Source organism: Mizuhopecten yessoensis, unplaced genomic scaffold (assembly GCF_002113885.1).
Source record: "Mizuhopecten yessoensis strain PY_sf001 unplaced genomic scaffold, ASM211388v2 scaffold716229, whole genome shotgun sequence".
Taxonomy (NCBI): domain Eukaryota; kingdom Metazoa; phylum Mollusca; class Bivalvia; order Pectinida; family Pectinidae; genus Mizuhopecten; species Mizuhopecten yessoensis.
The window spans coordinates 5,413-24,324 of NW_018480012.1; the positions used below are offsets into that span (position 1 = coordinate 5,413).

General features: G+C 33.0%; 1 long non-coding RNA gene across 1 annotated transcript in view; it reads left to right on the forward strand.

The window, feature by feature from the left end:
* The window catches only part of LOC110442218, a 6,551-nt gene extending 5,100 nt beyond the window's left edge, over positions 1-1,451 (forward strand). Inside the window, exon 4 of the long non-coding RNA XR_002461993.1 lies at positions 1,298-1,451. This is a non-coding gene — a long non-coding RNA (uncharacterized LOC110442218). The remainder of the gene's footprint in view (positions 1-1,297) is intronic.
* Positions 1,452-18,912: the final 17,461 nt, after the last annotated feature.

Here is an 18,912-nt window from a genome sequence, read left to right on the forward strand (position 1 = left end):
GAAAAATCTAATATAGCTTTGCTACAAGGATTGGCCTTGGGGTCTGGCATATTCCCTTGATCTCATTTGGAGAATAGTTTGCCATGATTGCTTAGGTATCCAGGTGAGCGATACAGGCCCTCTGGGCCTCTTGTACAAAATTGAGTCCCCTTGGCCCAAGGATGCTCCAGACCAAATTTAGATAAAATCTACTAGGCTGTTCCGGACTTGTAGCGTTTTAAAGGAAAGACATCCGTTAACTTTTCTTTTAAAAAACGCTACTAGTCAGGATCGGCCTAGTAGATTTTATCCAGGCGAATTAAAAATCATAGCAAACTAAAAATCATGCTGCCAGGATATCCATTAGTGTTTTGGTGTGCAAAGTTGCGAATATCATTGCTTAAATAACTTTTTTAAGGACAGCAACACAAGGCCCCTGACTCCAATTAATGCTACATGGTGTATTGAGATTTCAAAGTCATTACATTTCTTTGGCCAAATTTTTACTCAGGTAGCAGTATACAGTAGAAATGGCACGACTCTGATAAACAAGGCACATGTCAAGGAATGTTACCACAGCGGATTTACCCTACACAACACATGTATATATATTTGTAAACTGCATTACAATTACAATACATATAAAGTACTGAAAAGTGTATAAACCTATTTTTCTATGTATGTCACTTGTGTGAAAACCATGGTTACCACATCAAAAATTACCAAAAAATGCCAAAATTTGACCCCCCACAACTAGTATTTTTTTTCCTAAGTTCTGTCTGAAATTAAAGATTACCTACCTGGTTGCAGAATTATCTGGGTCCCAGTAAAGATGTAAAACTTTATGTTGTCAAAATTTTACCTCCTGTGAAACTAGCTTTGCATAACCCTTTCAGATTATGGCCAAAATTTTATACCCCATCCAGAAAAATCTTTTTTTTTTTACAAATGTGAAGCTCACATAGCCCACTTCATCATGCTTAAATACCGATTTTAGTTTTATTCTGATGTTTTTTTTACATATCATTATACAGGGATTAGCCATTTAAAAAAAATATCACCCATGGCCACAACCCTCTACTGTATACTGCTACCTCATCCTATGTCCTTTGTCTTTCAGAAGGATTTTAAATGAATGCTTCATGGCATAGAATTGGCCTAGATTGTTCTGCCAGTGTTTTTGTATGGTTATGAATTATAGGCTCTAATTGGGGTTTTTTTAAGTTGGTATTTTTTGTTAGTACATGCTATTTTAACCCTAATGTAAAATGAATTAAACTTAAATACCAGATTATAAAAAGCATTTTTTTTTTTTTAGGACTACATCATGAGAGGGGCCTCTGGATGATTGGATTTTCACAGAAAATTATCTAGTGAGTTGCAAAACTGAACTCTTAATATATCGTGCTGTATGATGTCAGATCTTTGTTATTGTTGAACCCAATAAAATTAAACAACTTTTACAATGTTGATTTGTATTTGTAACCTATGCAGATATGAGAAAAGTTTGATACATGAAAACAGTTAATATTTCCTGAAAATAAAACAATGTTAAAATATTTTAAGATCCTTCCAAGTACTTTCCGAGAATAAGCAATAACAAGCTTTAACTGTCAAATCCAAGATGGCCACCTGTCAACCATTTTGTTTATTCCATCAGTCACAAAAGTAAACATGCATTATAAATGACCAAGTTAAATCTACAAAACAAATCCATATCCAAGGAAAAGCTACAAGATGGCCACCAGTCGGCTATATTGTTTTAACACAAAAAAGACAAAGGGAAGCTACATATTAATTTTAAGAAAGATCCCTCCAGTCCTTCATGAGAAATAGCAATAACAAATATGCTGTCAAAATCAGAGATGGCCACCTGTAGGCCATTTTGCTTAACCAGTTAGTCTCAAAAGTAAACATGCAAAATAACAGACTGATGGGAACATACTATCTCCTTTTCAGTCCACCATCATCATCATCGTCGGTGGTCCGACTGCCCTTAAACAATTCTTTTTAACGCTATTACTCTGAAAGTACTGGAGGCATCATTCTCAAATTTCACATGAAGGTTTTCCACGGTCCCTAGATATGCATATAAAGTTTTGGGACTTTTACGTTCGATTAACAGATGGATATGGTAAGGACGTGCCAGGTTTTGGAGGTGGAGGAAAGTCAGAGTTCCTGAATTCGGTCTGTCCTTTGTAGATCAACTTGTGCATCTCTTGAAGGTCGAGTGTTGTGTACTGAATGAAATAGTTTTGTACCCCACTATATACAAAGTGGTCCTTGGCTCATACAGAGCATAACCTTCCTTACTCTTTTAACATATACCAAATTTCTTCTACCCTTGTGACAAGCATTTCATTTGTACACATGTCCACTTTTATGTCATTGCTCTTATATTCATACTTCTTATATTAGTGTAGAATTGTTGGTTTTTGTTCTAGTAGCATTGTCACATGTCAGGTCATATTGCCTCGAATATGATCAAGGTCACTGTTGACAAATTATTTTTGTCTCCAGTTTTCAGTCCAAGTAGCAACGGCTAAACTCCAATTGTGCAAAGACTATTTTGTAAGAAATTTCTGTAGGAAAAGTACCCATTTTTCATGATCGCAAGTTGTTTCCAAGAATTCGCGTATGCAAGCACAAAGTTAACAAAATATCGGTTAATTCCAGCCGACTCTTCATTCTCACGAACGATATAGGAATGTGGCACCATTTGTTTTCTATTGACGAAGCAACATGGATCTGCTCAAAGCAAGAAACCCATTTTTCCCCCTATGCAACATCAAATCATGGGGTGTTGATTAAGATGTTTCGCCCATGTTGCAGTTTCAAGATCATGTTCATGCAACATCATGATGCGCACAATTAAGCAAGTGTAATCACCAACTTTAACATTTTTGTTTCTCTCTGGTAAAAATTGTTTATCAAAATTTTGTAGCAAAGCTCATGCTTAAAGTTGGTAAATACATTCATTTGCTTACATCATGTAAACACAGAAAAAATGACAAACTCACTGAATAAAGTTTACCGGTTTATTGCTTAGAATTTATTCTATTTTAAATACATGAATATTAATTATTCCATAGTTAACTATTTAAATTTGTTTTTTGTATTTAAATTAGTTTACAATTCAACACTTACATTCAAAAATATTAAAACAATTATTCAATAGATCCAAAATCTTTCTTCTTACAAACAATATTCTTTGATTTATTTAGAAATTAATCGATTTTCAGAACTGCTCCATTAGAATTTGCAGCTTATATTTCAAAACACTTTTACATCATGAAGTTTTAAATTACATATTTGACAATTTTAATATGAACATCTCTTCAATTATAATTTGACAAAACCAATATTTGCAAAATTTCATCCTTTATAGTGATTATATAAATCCTGAACTGAAAAAACTTTTAACATACATCAAATTGCATTATTTTAAAATTTGTTCATTTTAAATAATTCATACTTAATATAAATTGAATTTTATTTTTTATTTTACTTTTTTGTTAAAAATACTTTTGATGCCAAAAAGTCAGATATTGTTGCGAGCAGGCTACCCAACCCTACTCCCATTTAGGAAGGGGGAGGTAGGTTTTCCTGAGGCTCTGTCCAACTGGCAGTGTTTTCTCACTTTCTGACAGCCAAATTTAGAGTCCAAAACATATATTACACACACATATATCTTATTTGCCGTGTTCTTCCCATATACTGTACTTGCTCCACACATACCACAGGATCCGTAGTTATCTGAAAGTAAGCTCCATTAGACAACACAAAAAAATATGCACAGGGCCAAATCCTTTCAACAATCAGATATTCTTTTGAAGTTTAAAAGATACATCGAAACTTACAATACCAAACCAAATACAATACCAGCAAGAGGAATCCACAATCTGGACAAAAGTAACATATCTTTCGATTGAAATCAGAAAACAGACGTAAAACATCGTTGAAAATCCTGTAACCCTCAGAAACATGCCTTGCCTTGCTCAGAATTATGTTGAGTTGACCTGTAAATACATGTTTACCCATCTTCCTTGATCTTATAAAGCCTTCAATTTCTTAGCTGTTTTTTGAGATGGAACCAGGTACATTAAACCTCTCCAGAAACAACAAGTGGGTACTTGACAAGTCTGAAAGTGAAGCATAATTACAAGCCAACCTACAACCAACACATTAAAAGGCTAAAAAGGAACCACAAAGGATATAACGGAAGTACCTTTCACTTTAACTGGACATTTTGAATGAAATAAAGAAATTTAATGTAAAGTTAATTTTCTCTATATATATTTGTAGCTAAAAACTTCAGCTCACCACTACGTTTTTGATATCTGCAAAATAGATTGGTATCCATACAAAAGCAGGGGGAACTTTCCATCCATGTCAAAACGATTCCTTAAATTTTCTGAAAATTAAGCAGTGCAACAATAATGCAGTCAAATGACTACCATTCCACGACTAAAAATATTCAAAGTATTACCTAGTTAAACAAGACACCTGAATATTAAGTGTTTCATCTCTTTGAATCAGAGGCAATTAAATTTTCCTTAAGAACATATATCAATTTGTAATTAGAAATATGGTTAAAAATAACCTGCCAATTTGTGACATCGGTCTGTAATGAAGTTTCCTATCTTCTCTCGTTACAAAAATAGCTTCAGACCCTCTTGTAGAATCTAACGCTGACCAACATTTGCCAGATGGCTATCAACATGTAAAAGCTGATCTGAAAATTAAGAAAACCAGTACATTTTATGCAGTCAGAGACTGCCAAAATTCTTCAGGAAAAAATGGATATCAAGCAACTTGCTTGTTCCCCAGACTCGCTTTATATTGATTCAATAGGAAATTGATCATCCAATGCTGATTTACAAATGAAAAGTGTCGTCAAATTATTACAACAGAACTAATTACACAAACAATGCAAATAAATTATACGACAAAGTGAAAACAAAACAAGACGCATCAGTCTAGGAAGGATAATATGAACAAGACTTGAATAATGAAAGTTAAAAATACATAACCTGAGTTTATAGAACCCCTAATTTCAGCCGGAATTGGCCACTCCATTTTGAATGCAATATCCCACTTCCATCTGAATGAAACGGTTTGAACAAATCGACAGATACAATGCAAATCTCTTGATTAAAGGGGAACCATCTACAGAAGTGAACACTGATCTACAGGCATCTGAAAACCAAGCATACCATGGGAAAATGTTATGCAGTTTAAAACTGCCATCCAAAGTATTATCTTTCAATCTTCATGTACTTCAAACTGCTTTTTGATAAAGGTGTACCGATTATTTCTAATTTGATAAAATATGTTGAAACATCTGAACCTGTTTTTGCCTATCCGGAAAACACAAAGCACAAATAAAACTTCTCTGAAAAATCAAGAGCAGCACACCATCTGCCAATAGCAAAAAATCAGTATTAAACCATCAGTCTTCTGCAAGACTCTTTAAAGAAATAATTCACTGAAAGAATGATATGATTTATGATGAAACTGACAATCCTCCCAACAGTATATATGATGTTACCTATCCTATTACTAGAAATTCAAAAATCCTTGTTTCTTCGATCTGATCGGGAAATAACATCTTCAGGACATCATTCAAATACTTATTAGGGATAGTGTCAAACTCTGAAAATTAAGTAAAGCACAAATAACGCAGTCAATAGACTGCCATTGTTTTTATGAAGATGCTGTAATGACAATTTGCCTATGCAGTGTAATACTTTTTGCTAAATACAAAATTATTTTGCTACAACTTTTTACTCTAAAACTACTAATAACTACAAATAAAGACTTCTTAGTTAACAGAGCGTTTTCTTTTTACCTTTTAAAATTACCAACTGTTGAACATGTCCAAACTCAATAACAAAATAATTGTAGTTTATAAGCATTTTACCAATGGTTTACATGAAAAAATAAACAGTTTTTATAAACAGTTTTTACATCAGCAAAATAACATGCTTACGGTATTGAACGACAATGGCTCTTGCAAATAGCAGACATGCTTGATGACCATATAACTTCTTTTTCATATGGGCTTAAGGAGACATCGGTGCATGAACAAGAATGCATCAACTCCGAGGCTTGTATGGCAAGTGACCTCTTTGGAAGGTTGTTGCATTTCTAAAGAATACTTGGTATTGGAAGAGACCGATAGGTCAGAAAATTATGCACATCATGCAAATATTTAATTCATTTAAACAAATATAACAATCAACTTGGTTGACAAAAGTTTTCAAAATGATTCTTACATAACAAATTATTGACAACAATTCAATACAATTTACGAACATGTTACCATATATGAATAAAAAACAGACAGACATAGGTACCTGATTTTGGAACAATATTATCCAACATCCTCTTACTATCACAGACTTAAGGTTGGTACAACACATACAGCCACCATGAAACCTGAAAGATTTTTTTTGCATAAAAACAAGACACAGAAAACCCCTTCATATTGCAATCATGCTCTTAATCTTTTCTCGGTGGGTACAACATTGTGCCTCATGGCTGGAAATCAGATATTATTTATCAACACAATTTAATTATTACTTCACTTCCTCATCATTCATGACATCAACTCTGGATAACAAATCCTTCACTATACAGATCTGCACAAAAGAAACAAACCATTGGAAATACTGAACATGTCTAAATGGCTACTCGATTCACCATTCTATCACAAAAATAGATATCCACAGCAATAATAAATCCAGTGTTCCCAGACAGTCTGAGGGTCAAGCTTTAGTACAAGTGTGTAATTGGTAATTCACAATACACGACGGTTATTTGGCAAGCAGCTAAATGATTTTTTTTGAAACACAGCTAGGTAGGAGATAAAATTGAGCATTATTAATTCTCGAGGCATCATCTACATAGTGACAAGGTTTCTATAAATCAATAAAATGTGCGGAGAAGGTAAAATGCATCAACTGACAAATTGTTTGAATACAATTTTCATGCAGAGTATTGCACACAGAATTCCCATCTCAATTTTTGTATAGTATATGGCTACTCACAATATATTACAAGAAATATAAAACACAAAGCATCATCCATTCTTCAACCCTTTTTTTACAACTTGACCTTTCCTTCTTGAAAGTCTTTCTTATTCCCAATCTCGGTGCATAGGTGCAGTTGGTTGAATCGAAAAATACAAGGCCACAACACTTGGGAAGAATGGTAAAAGCATCGGTGTAGATTGGAAACTCTGAAATTGAGCTGTTTATGCAAATGCTGCAGTCAGACTGCCAATGGATAAAGTCAAGCTATGCAAAGTAAATACTTTTTGACAACAGTTTTAAAATGGCAAAGAAGTGAATGTAGCACAACAATCAGCACCTCGAGGTAAAGGAGGAATTTGGCTTACAACCTAACATCATGTATAGCAAAATGCTCGATTTATCTGCACGATTAATAATAATAGACGACACAAGTGTAACATTACCCTAAAAATGGCTACTCGATTCACCATCCCTAAGAATCAACAGCAGCAGCATACCTATCCCGCAAGTTATATTTTACATATGATCTTCAGCATACTTATATACCTTACACGACAATTTAGATCACACCTCCAATTGTGGTTACTTCTGAAATCACAAATCGCAACATTTAGTGCAAGCCCCCTCCCTCTATGTATGAACTACCCATGAAGCTATACGTGGTCTCAAATATTACTTGGGTTCAAAACCTATAGCTACAATAGTATTGTACCATTCATTTCACTTGAATTGGCTATGACAACACATTTAATACAAGTTTCTTTACAGAATTCATCTTTTTGGGGCATTTCTAAATTATCAAATGTTATCATTTAGCAAAATTCCCAACCTAGTTCAAATTTATACACTATATGATCAAAGTGTTTACGGCTGCCGGCAACGTTCAACTGCACAGATGTACACGATTTCTCCATATAAAGACCATTTTTGTTTTCTTAAAGATGGGCGTTTTTGCTCATACTATACACAATGTAAAAAAATACATTTCCAAAGCTTCTCTTACCAAAACAGCATTCCTCAATTAATCCCCTTGCCTTATCCTTGGTAAACATTTCAGCAGGTACAGTGATCATTAGGATCTGTATAAAATGAATCAACAACATTGCCCCAACCCCCTTGCAGTACAATAGCATATTTATGGAAATATTTTTAAGGTATGTAATTAAACATTTCAAACCAATTTCAAGAGCAGTCCCAACAACTTTTGATGAAATCTCTATCCTCTTTTCAAAAATAGTTCAAATATCCTCTTTTCAAAAATATTTTGAACTATGTGCTTTTCCAAAGGCATCACACAAATATTTAGTACAAATAACTTATATGATGATCCCTGCCATACACAGGACCAGTCTCGCCTGGATAAATACATTTCCAAAGCTCCTCTTACCAAAACAGCATTCCTCAATGTATCCCCTTGCCTTATCCTTGGTTAACATTTCAGCAGGTTCAGTGATCATTAGGATCTGTATAAAATGAATCGACAACATTGCCCCAACCCCCTTGCAGTACAATAGCATATTTATGGAAATATTTTAAGGGTTATGTAATTAAACATTTCAAACCAATTTCAAGAGTATTACCAATAATTTTCGACGAAATCTTTCCACTTTTCAAAAATATTCTCAACTATGTGCTTTTCCAAAGGCATCACACAACAATTTAGTACAAATAACTTAAATGATGATCCCTACACTGCACATGACCAGTCTCGCCTGGATACATTTGTAAAAGGTACTTCTTACCAGCAGCCACTACCTGCTTTGTTTCGGTTTATTCTTCTGTGTCTATTTTGCAACATGTCAAAATTGCTTTTTTGTATCCCCCTTTGGAAAAGTTCACCAGGTAGACAACTGAAATAAAGTAATCCACTGTATTTAACATACCCCTCCCCCATCATCTAAACAAAGCGTTAAAATATCACAAGAATGAACATTTCCAAACATTTTTCTTCCTCAGATTGGATATTATTTCCATTTAACATGTGATGTACAAACAGTATATATTTTGGGTAACAAGCCTATTCCATCACATATTTGCAAGGCAGTGAACAACAAAAATAAAAGGTTACAATATTAATCCAGCATCTCGACATTGAATCATCCATGAAATATTGCACACTTATGAACTTCAAAATCAACTTACTGGTACCATTCTAAACACTGGAACATATTGGCCATTCTCATTCAACAAAATACTTTCATACGACCATCAAATCATGAATACCTAAGGAAACTTTCAAATGCAAATGTGTTTTTTTAGTATTTCACCTATTTATATATAGAGTGAAACAAATTTAAGCACCTTGTTAGACAGGTAAAACAGTTTATCCAAGTGCATTACATTGCTACTTAAAATTAAACTGAAAAGATGCATTTTACCTTTGCTTCGATTTAGTCATTTCTGAAAAAAATAAAGAAAAGAAAATTTCCCCTCCCCTCCCAAATTTTGCAAGATTTCAACCTATTGTTTTCTTTGTAACACTGGTATTTAACATGCAATATTTTGTATAATGCACAAGTTAAAATATACTAATCAATTTTGAGTGAAGTAAAAGAACAAAACTTGCATCTAGTTCTAAAACAAAACAGATTTTGGTTTTCTTACAGTCTCGGTCCACTCTGCCTAGACTTTCAAAAACATCCATGCTGTTGGGATCTCATTGAGCTATTGTGGTATCTGCAAGTAGTAAATTGCACATTCCTCCCCTACCAAAATATATTTTGATACTTGAAACACAAAGACCTTTCTGAAAATCAAAGACCAGTCGCAAAATAAAATCAAACATTATCATGTGGCTCTTTAAAAAAACTTTTAAGTATGTTATTTATGCATCAATCTTGTTGGACCAGCATTAATACACATTTCACAGCTTGGTTTTTACGACCTACCAGTGCCTACATGTACAAGTTTGTTAATCCACTACCTACCACATTCCATTGGCTGTATAGTTTAGATGATTACGGTATACTTACAGTACACACAACTATATGGCTACTCGATTCACCATGACCTACATTACTTTGTTGTGAATGCGATGTTTTCAAACTTTCATCCTCGCTTAACTTACATCAGCGGGCCCCATTTAACCAAATTTAACATTCAATTTCAACCATACTCTACCGTACACTTCTTGGCGACGCCATATAGTAATACATAATAGTAAAAAAAACATGTTTGTTCTCACGAAATTTCAAGGGTTTTAACTAGTGAAATGTAAATAATAAATAATGTATATATAAAGTGTACATTAAGCATGTATAAAATATCACGCATCAAACATAACACATAAGACGGATACAAGTTTTAAGTTCTCATGCAGATAAATCTGGAAGCGAGTGACTTTACAACAAATATGTATAGCACCATTACCAGGATAACAAAACAAACAAGTTTTTATTACTAGGTATTTAGTTATTAATGAGAACTTTTGCAGCTATACTACGATCCAACAAAATTTTCTAATTTAGGAGTGATAAAGGCAAAAAATTGGGAAAAATCAACTTTGAGACAGCACAAAAACTACAGTTAAACAAGACAATACTTTATACTACAGGAACATGTGGTTACAATAAATAAAATTAGCATACCACCATCATTCCCTCATTCCCATCACAAGATTTCTGCTTCAGGAAGGTAAATATTGGTTTTTACTTCACAACTTCTTGATGTTTATCTGCAAATAATCTTTTAAATAAGATTTCCTCCCCCCAAATTCAATGAAATACAACTTTGATCGTAACTCTTTCTTTTTATCTTAGAAACAACTATTTGCAGGTTAAATTTCATCAACTGCACTCTAAACCTTCAAATGAATTTAAACAATGCTGAATTAGTATCATTAACACGAACTGGTATGCAAAATTGCACATTTTTTAATCATATAATTGCAACAAATATTTATCACATAATTTCATCGAGTTCAGAATAAAAATTGGCATACCACAACCGTTTCCACCTCTGGAATAAGGGTTTCAACTTTGAAACTTCTCACTCAAAGCAACTCTGAAATAATTAAGATATTTATTTGAACCAAACCCCCCTCCCCCAATATGACTTTTCTTATATTGATTTTCACAGTCAATTTAAAAAAAAAGCTTTGGTAAACTTTAGGCAAGTGATAAATAGATATATATATATTCATACTACAATTCCTTGTGGAAGTTGGTCAATCGACTTCAAATAACAAGAAAACTGTCTTAAGATTTTTTCGATTATATAAATACTTCCAAACAAATTGAAGACCTTGTCATTTTTAGGTCACCACTCAACTCTTCATGTTCCGACTCAAAAGGTCTTATTTTAATTCTTGCTTCTCTCTTATATTTCTCACTAAAAAATCAAATCATTGTAACATTCCCAAGCAGTTGATATTTACATACTGAGGAAAAATATGAGGAGTTAAAATGTTCGAAATTGTATAATTTACCAGTTTTGAGAACATAATGTACCAAAACATTTGATAACCACACTAATTTACAAGTTTAACGGGATAAAAGACATACCAACAGACCGTTTAGACCGATTTCCACTCCAATGATTTGAACTTTGCAACATCTTTTCAAAAATCTGAAACAAGCAAATGTAATTCCCCCTTCCCCACAAAACCATTTGTTTTAGCTAATATTTGTGCTTTTAAAATACATTTCCATGATGGTTTGTTTAACATATAAATGAAGTGAATTGTTGTGTTGCATACACTTGTTAGGTTGTGATTTCTCAAATCCTTATTTATTTTTATTTTATAGTGAAATCTTTAAATACCTTTGACAATACTTCAATGATCTTGGCTTATAGATTTTCACTGTAGGTACAACTGCAACTTCTTCATGCAAATCTGAAATTGAGTAGGGGTTACAATCCCCCCTCCCTTGCAAATCATGCCCAATATTACAATGTACTTAGTGTTATTTTAGTGTTTGTATTTTTAATCAAAAAAAAAAACATCCAAGGATTTAACTCTAAAATCTTCACATTTTAATTTGAATTATATTAATATATCAAAATGTCCAGTTTAAGCCATATTTTTTTTTGTAAATGTATCTAATAGACATAAGAGATTAATAACGAAATACCTTGAGAATACTTCAGAAAGCCAGATTCAAAGGTCTTCATTCTCACTTCTTATAGTTCCAACTTTCAAATATTTGATTTCTTCTTCAGACTATTACTTCTTACTAAAAAGTCAAATCATTGAGCAACATCTTCCAAGCCTTTTGTATTTAATTTATCTAAATGGTTCAATAAAACTCCATTTGACATGACATTTTCAACATTGAAAAAAGTAAGCTTAATCTTGCCAACACTTAAACAATTTCCAACACTTAAACAATTTCCTCAACTTTAAGAACTTTAGTCGTATTTTAACACCTGTAAATACCTTAGATACTTAAATTTGAAACTGGCCTTTGAAAAGATTTCCACTTCTGGATCTAGGCTTTGAACTGTTCTTGAAGCAAATCTGAAATAAGTAGACATTCCCCCTTCCAAAGCGATCTTACTCTACAAATCTGTTGGGGTTCCTTGCTCAAAATCTGTTATTGTAAATCTAATGCTAAATTTGTTAGCTAGGTTAGTTTAAACCATATCCAATCAATACAACACTAGCACTTTGATCATAAAATACTTCTTCAGACTAAAAATCAAATTATTGCAATGTCTTCCAAGCAGTTTGGTTTTATTCACAATACTTTTGTATGGGTCTCAATAACAAAATACTTGGATTACCATAAAAGGATGATTGAAGTGTGATCAAGAATGAATTGTCACTAAACAACTGACCTTTCAACTAGATTTTCTCTTCTGGAAGGCAAGCGCAAACCTGAAATATGTAAATGTTGATTCCCCCATCCCACAAATACAATATTTTGTTCAACATTTTTGATTTATTTGTACATTCATAAAATGAAGTACCGGTTAAACTACATATTTGCCTACAATAATGTTATTATGATCTCTTAACGAATGACGATGGTTTTTCCCCATAGAGAAGTATTTTAATTATCCAGCAAATTTGTATTTAAAATCTTGACATTTGATGTTGTGAACCAGATTCAATAGTATATGTGCTACAAAATTATGGGCAGATATTATACATCATCTATACCAAATTTCATACAAGGTCCAATCTAAAATACCTCTTGGAACACTTCCAGGAGTCTATTTTTCTTTTTCACAGGTCATCAATCTCGACTCTTCTTGTTCATACTCTGGTCGACTCTGAATTCTTCATTCTCCACTATTTGTTCTTGCTATTAATTGGTCTTTTCAAAAATTCCCACTTCTGCATTTCCGTTGTATTAAGAAACTTCAGTTTTTCCCTTCTGGATGTTGGTTTCAACTTGCAACTTCAGCACTGGTTTTCAACTTTGCAATTTAAGCACAAGTATTCTTTCTCAACTCTTATTTCTTGCTAAAAAAATTAAGCATTGCAACATCTTCCTACCAGATTGCATTGAACACATTGATTTTAATTTCTAGATGCACCATTCTCGATTATCTTTTCACATGAAGTGCAAACAAATTATCTGTTTGGAGAGCCATGCTTCCAAAAACTTAACCATTTAATATGCTTATCTTAATGTTAAGGCTATATCAAAATGTAAAATACCATCGGACAACACAAAATGTCTACTCGACACATAAAATGGGCCAGAAAAATCTGCACACTGCAACTGTCATGAACATGATTTCCACGTCTTCAAATAAGGCTTCACTTCAGTAACTTCTGAAATATTCAGACATGTATTCCCCTCACCCTGCCCAAAATCCATAGGCTCAAACTTGTTATAACCATCCCTCCCAAGTCCAGTTCAAGGCAATATAATTATTGAACTAAATGAGGATGTTTTTTTATCTCATAAACTTGATCAATACCTGCTTCACTGAAATCACACCAGATCAATTTAAAAAATATTGATATTATAATATTCAAAGAAAAGTAGTGTCAAACAAATCCAATATAAACTTGTTACTTGGTCTGTAATCCTGACTCTGTAGAATACCTCAATACTTTGTGGAACACAGATATTCTTATACATAGGTCATCGATCGGCTTTGACTCTTCCAACTATACATGTCCATTTTAATCTTTTCTATTTCTTGCTAAAAAGTCAAAATAGTTGCAATATATTTGCATTTACCAACTTGACAATCTTCATTGAAATTCAACGTTGAACTGGTATATTTATCAATGTGCCAATACATTTCAGCTTTTTGTCACGATAAAATGCATGAAGCATCCTTTAAAACAGATCAAATGTTTGTCTTCATATAAAAATATTGCATTTCCATATCACAAAGAAGATTCAATAAATTTTATGTGATGTAATGAAAGTCATAGGTCACAATGAAATTTGTCAAAAAAACAGACCTTTGACAAAATATCCGCTTCAGGGACGCCAAGGGACTTAACTTGCAACATCTTGATGCAAATCTGAAAGAAGGGAATGTTAATTCCCCACCCCTTAACCAACACAATATCAGAGTATGCATTGAAACTGCTATGCATTTTAAGAGGCTATGATTACTTGAATAGTTTAATATGTTGAAACATCTTAATGGCACTTAATGCTTACTGTTCAAGTAGTATCAAAATTTAAGATGAAATATTCTTATAAAATATGTCCGAGGCAAAATGTCATCTCAAAATATTACATTTCATAGCATAGACATTTTTTTTATAATTTAATCAATATAATAAGAGAATGTGGTCACAACAGAAACATTGATTCCAACAGACCTTTAACAAGATTTCCACTTCTGGAAGGACAAGGGATTAACCTTTGCAACATCTTGATGCAAACCTGAAAAAGTGAATGTATATTCCCACCCCCTACACCAACAATAACAAGAGATAAGTTGGTGTCTTTAAACAGGTTATGAATTGAATTACGTATGTCTTTAATTATCTTTTTAAATTATTTTGACAACACGTACAAGTCATTATTTGAAGAGTGTCAACGAATATTCAGCACATTCAGTCATAAATGCCATTTCAAATCCTCGTAAATGTATATGCAATTATAAAAGGATAATAACGAAGATTTTTGTTTTCGTCTAGCAAATGAAAAAGACGTTTAAATGTTGAGTTTAATTATACAAAACACATCTGGTTTGTTTTGTAGCCACAATATACAATAGTGTCATTTTACTCTTCATGAATGGTTTAATGGATAGAGAATATCCTTTGAATATCGGTTTAAATATGTTGACCCAAACGTCTTTCAGTTGAAATTTGTTTTTGACTTGTCACCTGGTCTTGTTAATTCAGAAAATTAAATTGATTAACCAAATTAAATTTTTATCTTCACATTAAAAGATGTTATCAACACTCGTCAGATCAGTACAATTCAATTAATGTATTCACATACCAAATATAAACATTCTTGCTTGTAACCTTGTTTTCCTCATGTATAGCTTTTCTTATCAATCGCTACAAAACTTAAACTGCACCAGTACCTTACTTCAAAATGTTGACTTGCTAGGACAGACTTTTCATTTCCCTTGATGGAATATCGGTTTCGATCTTCAGACTACCAAAGTCGATGCTTTGCTGTCTTAACATTTTCCTACTTCTGAAATGTTAATGAAACCCCACATCCCAAACCACAAGACTCCAGATCAAAGTTATTGTTAATTAGCTTTAAAACAGTTTACATTTAGACTGGTATCGGTCATTTAAAAGATCAGTGGAGATGAGGTTAAGCATGCAGCTTGCCTTTACCAGAAATTCTGGATCTTCTGATGCTTCTATGCATGTTTTACTGCTCTGTATATCAGTCATCTCGTCAACTTCATAATTAATTTTCCAGCATGTTTGCACTGCATCAAACAAGGCTTCCTTCTGAAAAGGTAGGTATCAAACCCCTCCCCAACATTACACCAAAGATGTCTTTCTGCTCTTTAGATCATGAATAAACTTTCTTTAATAAAACAGTTTCAAACAACAGTAAGGGTCGAAACAAAATAGATTTAACTGGAAACTAGGTAAAATTTTCATATTGATATTCAATATTCATAATAAAGCACTCGTCTGATATATTATACTTATTTTTATCTTGTATATACCAGTCTTGTCTAGTTCCCAGGGCTTTTGGGCAATGAACAGGATATTCAGATCTGCATCTTTAGGAAGAATGCTATGGAAAGAGGGAAAAGCACACCAACAGTACTGCATGTACATTCAATTGAAACCAAACGAAATATCAAAAATAACAGTATCATTTATTATCTATAAATATAACAAAATCCCTATCTTTGCTTTAGTTTTAAAGAACCAAATGCACAAGAAAGGTTTCATAAATAAGAATATGGCACATATACATTTAACAATAACATATCAACGAGCATCAATATTTTTCAAACTGTTGAAAAATTTATCCAATTCCATTTCGATCGAGTCGGTATTTATATTAATATTTACACGATGTAAGGACTGTTTATGCATTAAATTCCCATGTCTAGAATTACTCCAAACTTCGTTATCGACAGATTTGGTATCCTTCGCTTTTGGGCGCTTCCCAACCATTTCGACTCTCAATTTATCAGATTCGAGACGCATCACTGTTGCCTGCAATAATGCAGTTACGAGATAATTCGGATATTTCCTGCTACAAGTTGTCTTTTTACGCTTAGCTATTTTCATCAATTTTGTTATCAAAATCGTATCCTTTGATTGAACCATATTTCGTTGTTTAGCAAGCGAAGCTATTTTCCTAGCCGCCATTTTGAATCATCAACAATCGATGAAAGGAACGTTCACCCGAGCAAAACACCACCTCAACAAACTTCGGAAAGAATAACAGAGACCAACTATGAAAAAAACTCATAGACGGAAACACAAGCCTCTAAAACTCATCTCCATGCCAAACCCAAACAACATTCCTGCCAGCTTCAAAACAGTCCTTCCCAAAGCCACCGGACGGCACAACCTGTCTTCTATCCCTGCCTGGTCAATGACGCAGTTTGTTGTTGCGTAGGTATTTATACGCAATGCCTATATCACTACGCCAAGAAGGAGTAATAAAATAGTCCATAGGAATTGATCAAATATTATCCTAAACCAAAAAAATTTATTTAATAATAATGTGGTGAAGTAATTCTTATAATATCTCCCTATCAATAAATATGTGAGTTTTACGTGAGTTGTCATAACATATATTAAATATATAATAAACAAGTGGAAGAATATAGAAGTAAACAGTTCCAGACGTTTCAGCTACGTCTTTTCTATTTATAGCTTAAGCCAGTTTTATCCGGTTTTGGTGGCGTCAGCAAAGTTATTGAGGCACCAACGGGATTATGTCGGGAATAAAAAAGAGAAAATGAAAAATAGAATTCAATGGAAAAACTAAAGTTTAGTTAAAACATATTTTATTGTACAAATATACAAATCGATCGGACAACAAAATATTACAACTTAATCAGAGACGTATATAACATGGCTTTATACGTCTCTGAACTTAATGGAGTCAGAGACGTATTATACGTCTCTGATAGAGTCCTCTCCTCAATACATATTGTAAAAATAGTGTATATGTTTTTGGAGAAAGGGAAAAAGATAAGTTGAGGAAGGAACTGTGGGTTGGAGGGGATGGGGGTGATGGAGGGGAGGGGTGCTACCTAGGAAATTAAACTTGTAAACTGAGAAATCGATCCGCATTTGAATAAATTATAAATTATACAGATTTCATGACATGCACCTGGTAGAGTACTTTCAAAATGAACAGAATCAATGTAACAAATAAATCAGGCAAAATAATGAAATACAATTTAATAAACACATATAACAACTTAAATAAGAATAGAAAATTAATTATTACTATCAAAACCTATTGCTGGATTTGATCAGGGACAGTATATAGACTATACGTCCCTGATTTGATGTAATGATGCACATGTCTGAAGATACTGATGTTGTTTTCTACCGAAAGTTGACTATTTTCAAACAAAAGTAGTTCTAAATTAAAATCAACATGCATGGCATTCAAATTTAGGAGCAGGGTATGTCTTTCGTTGTTAAAAAGTAAGCACTCACAAAAAAAAAGTGAAAGGCATTTTCACAGGGATGGCCACAATAACAAACTGGACTATCAACCAGATTTCCTCTAAAAAGATCATAGTTAAGTGGACTACACTGATGTCTAAGTTTAGTATGCAAAATGTTGAATTTACGTTCATTGAAACCTAAGTAAATTTGTGGAGGAGATTGTACATTTGAAGTTAACGAGTTTTTAAAAGAATGTAATGAGGGCAATGATCGTACTGAAAGGTCCAATGAATTCCAACCGCGAAGAGTGAAAAACTAAAGCCAAACACTTATTAAATAATGGTTTTAGTTTACAGTTAAGAGCGTCGTATCAGAAACGTATTAGGGCCTATTGTAATATGTTACGTCTCTGGTTGTAAAAAGTACCTCAAAAAGTATTTCAAAATACGGATACAAATTACAATAGAAGTTTTGAAATTGGCTCTAATATATATATATACAGGGGTTCGATTTTAGTGAAAACAAACTAAATCTACCGATATCTTTTAAATGTGTGTTTTGGGACTTCAAACAAATAAAGTTAATTTACTAGAATATTCTGTACAGATCTGTAAACGTTCACGTAAAACTCGTATATATTTTTTTCTTTAGATAGTCTACTCGCTGACAATGTTTACCTGTTGAGGCTTGTACACGAAGTTTTTTGTCTCTATTTTCTTCTTCTTTTTGATTAATCGTTAATGTTCACTGGCATCTGTGATTTCAGTGTGGTAGTAAATTTTCATTTCTGTCATGTTGTCATGTCATTGATATTTGTACCACACAATTTAAGGACAAAAGTCTTGAACATTTTCCATTACAATAAGGCATTTACATGTTCTAATGATATTAATATGTTTTATATTTTCT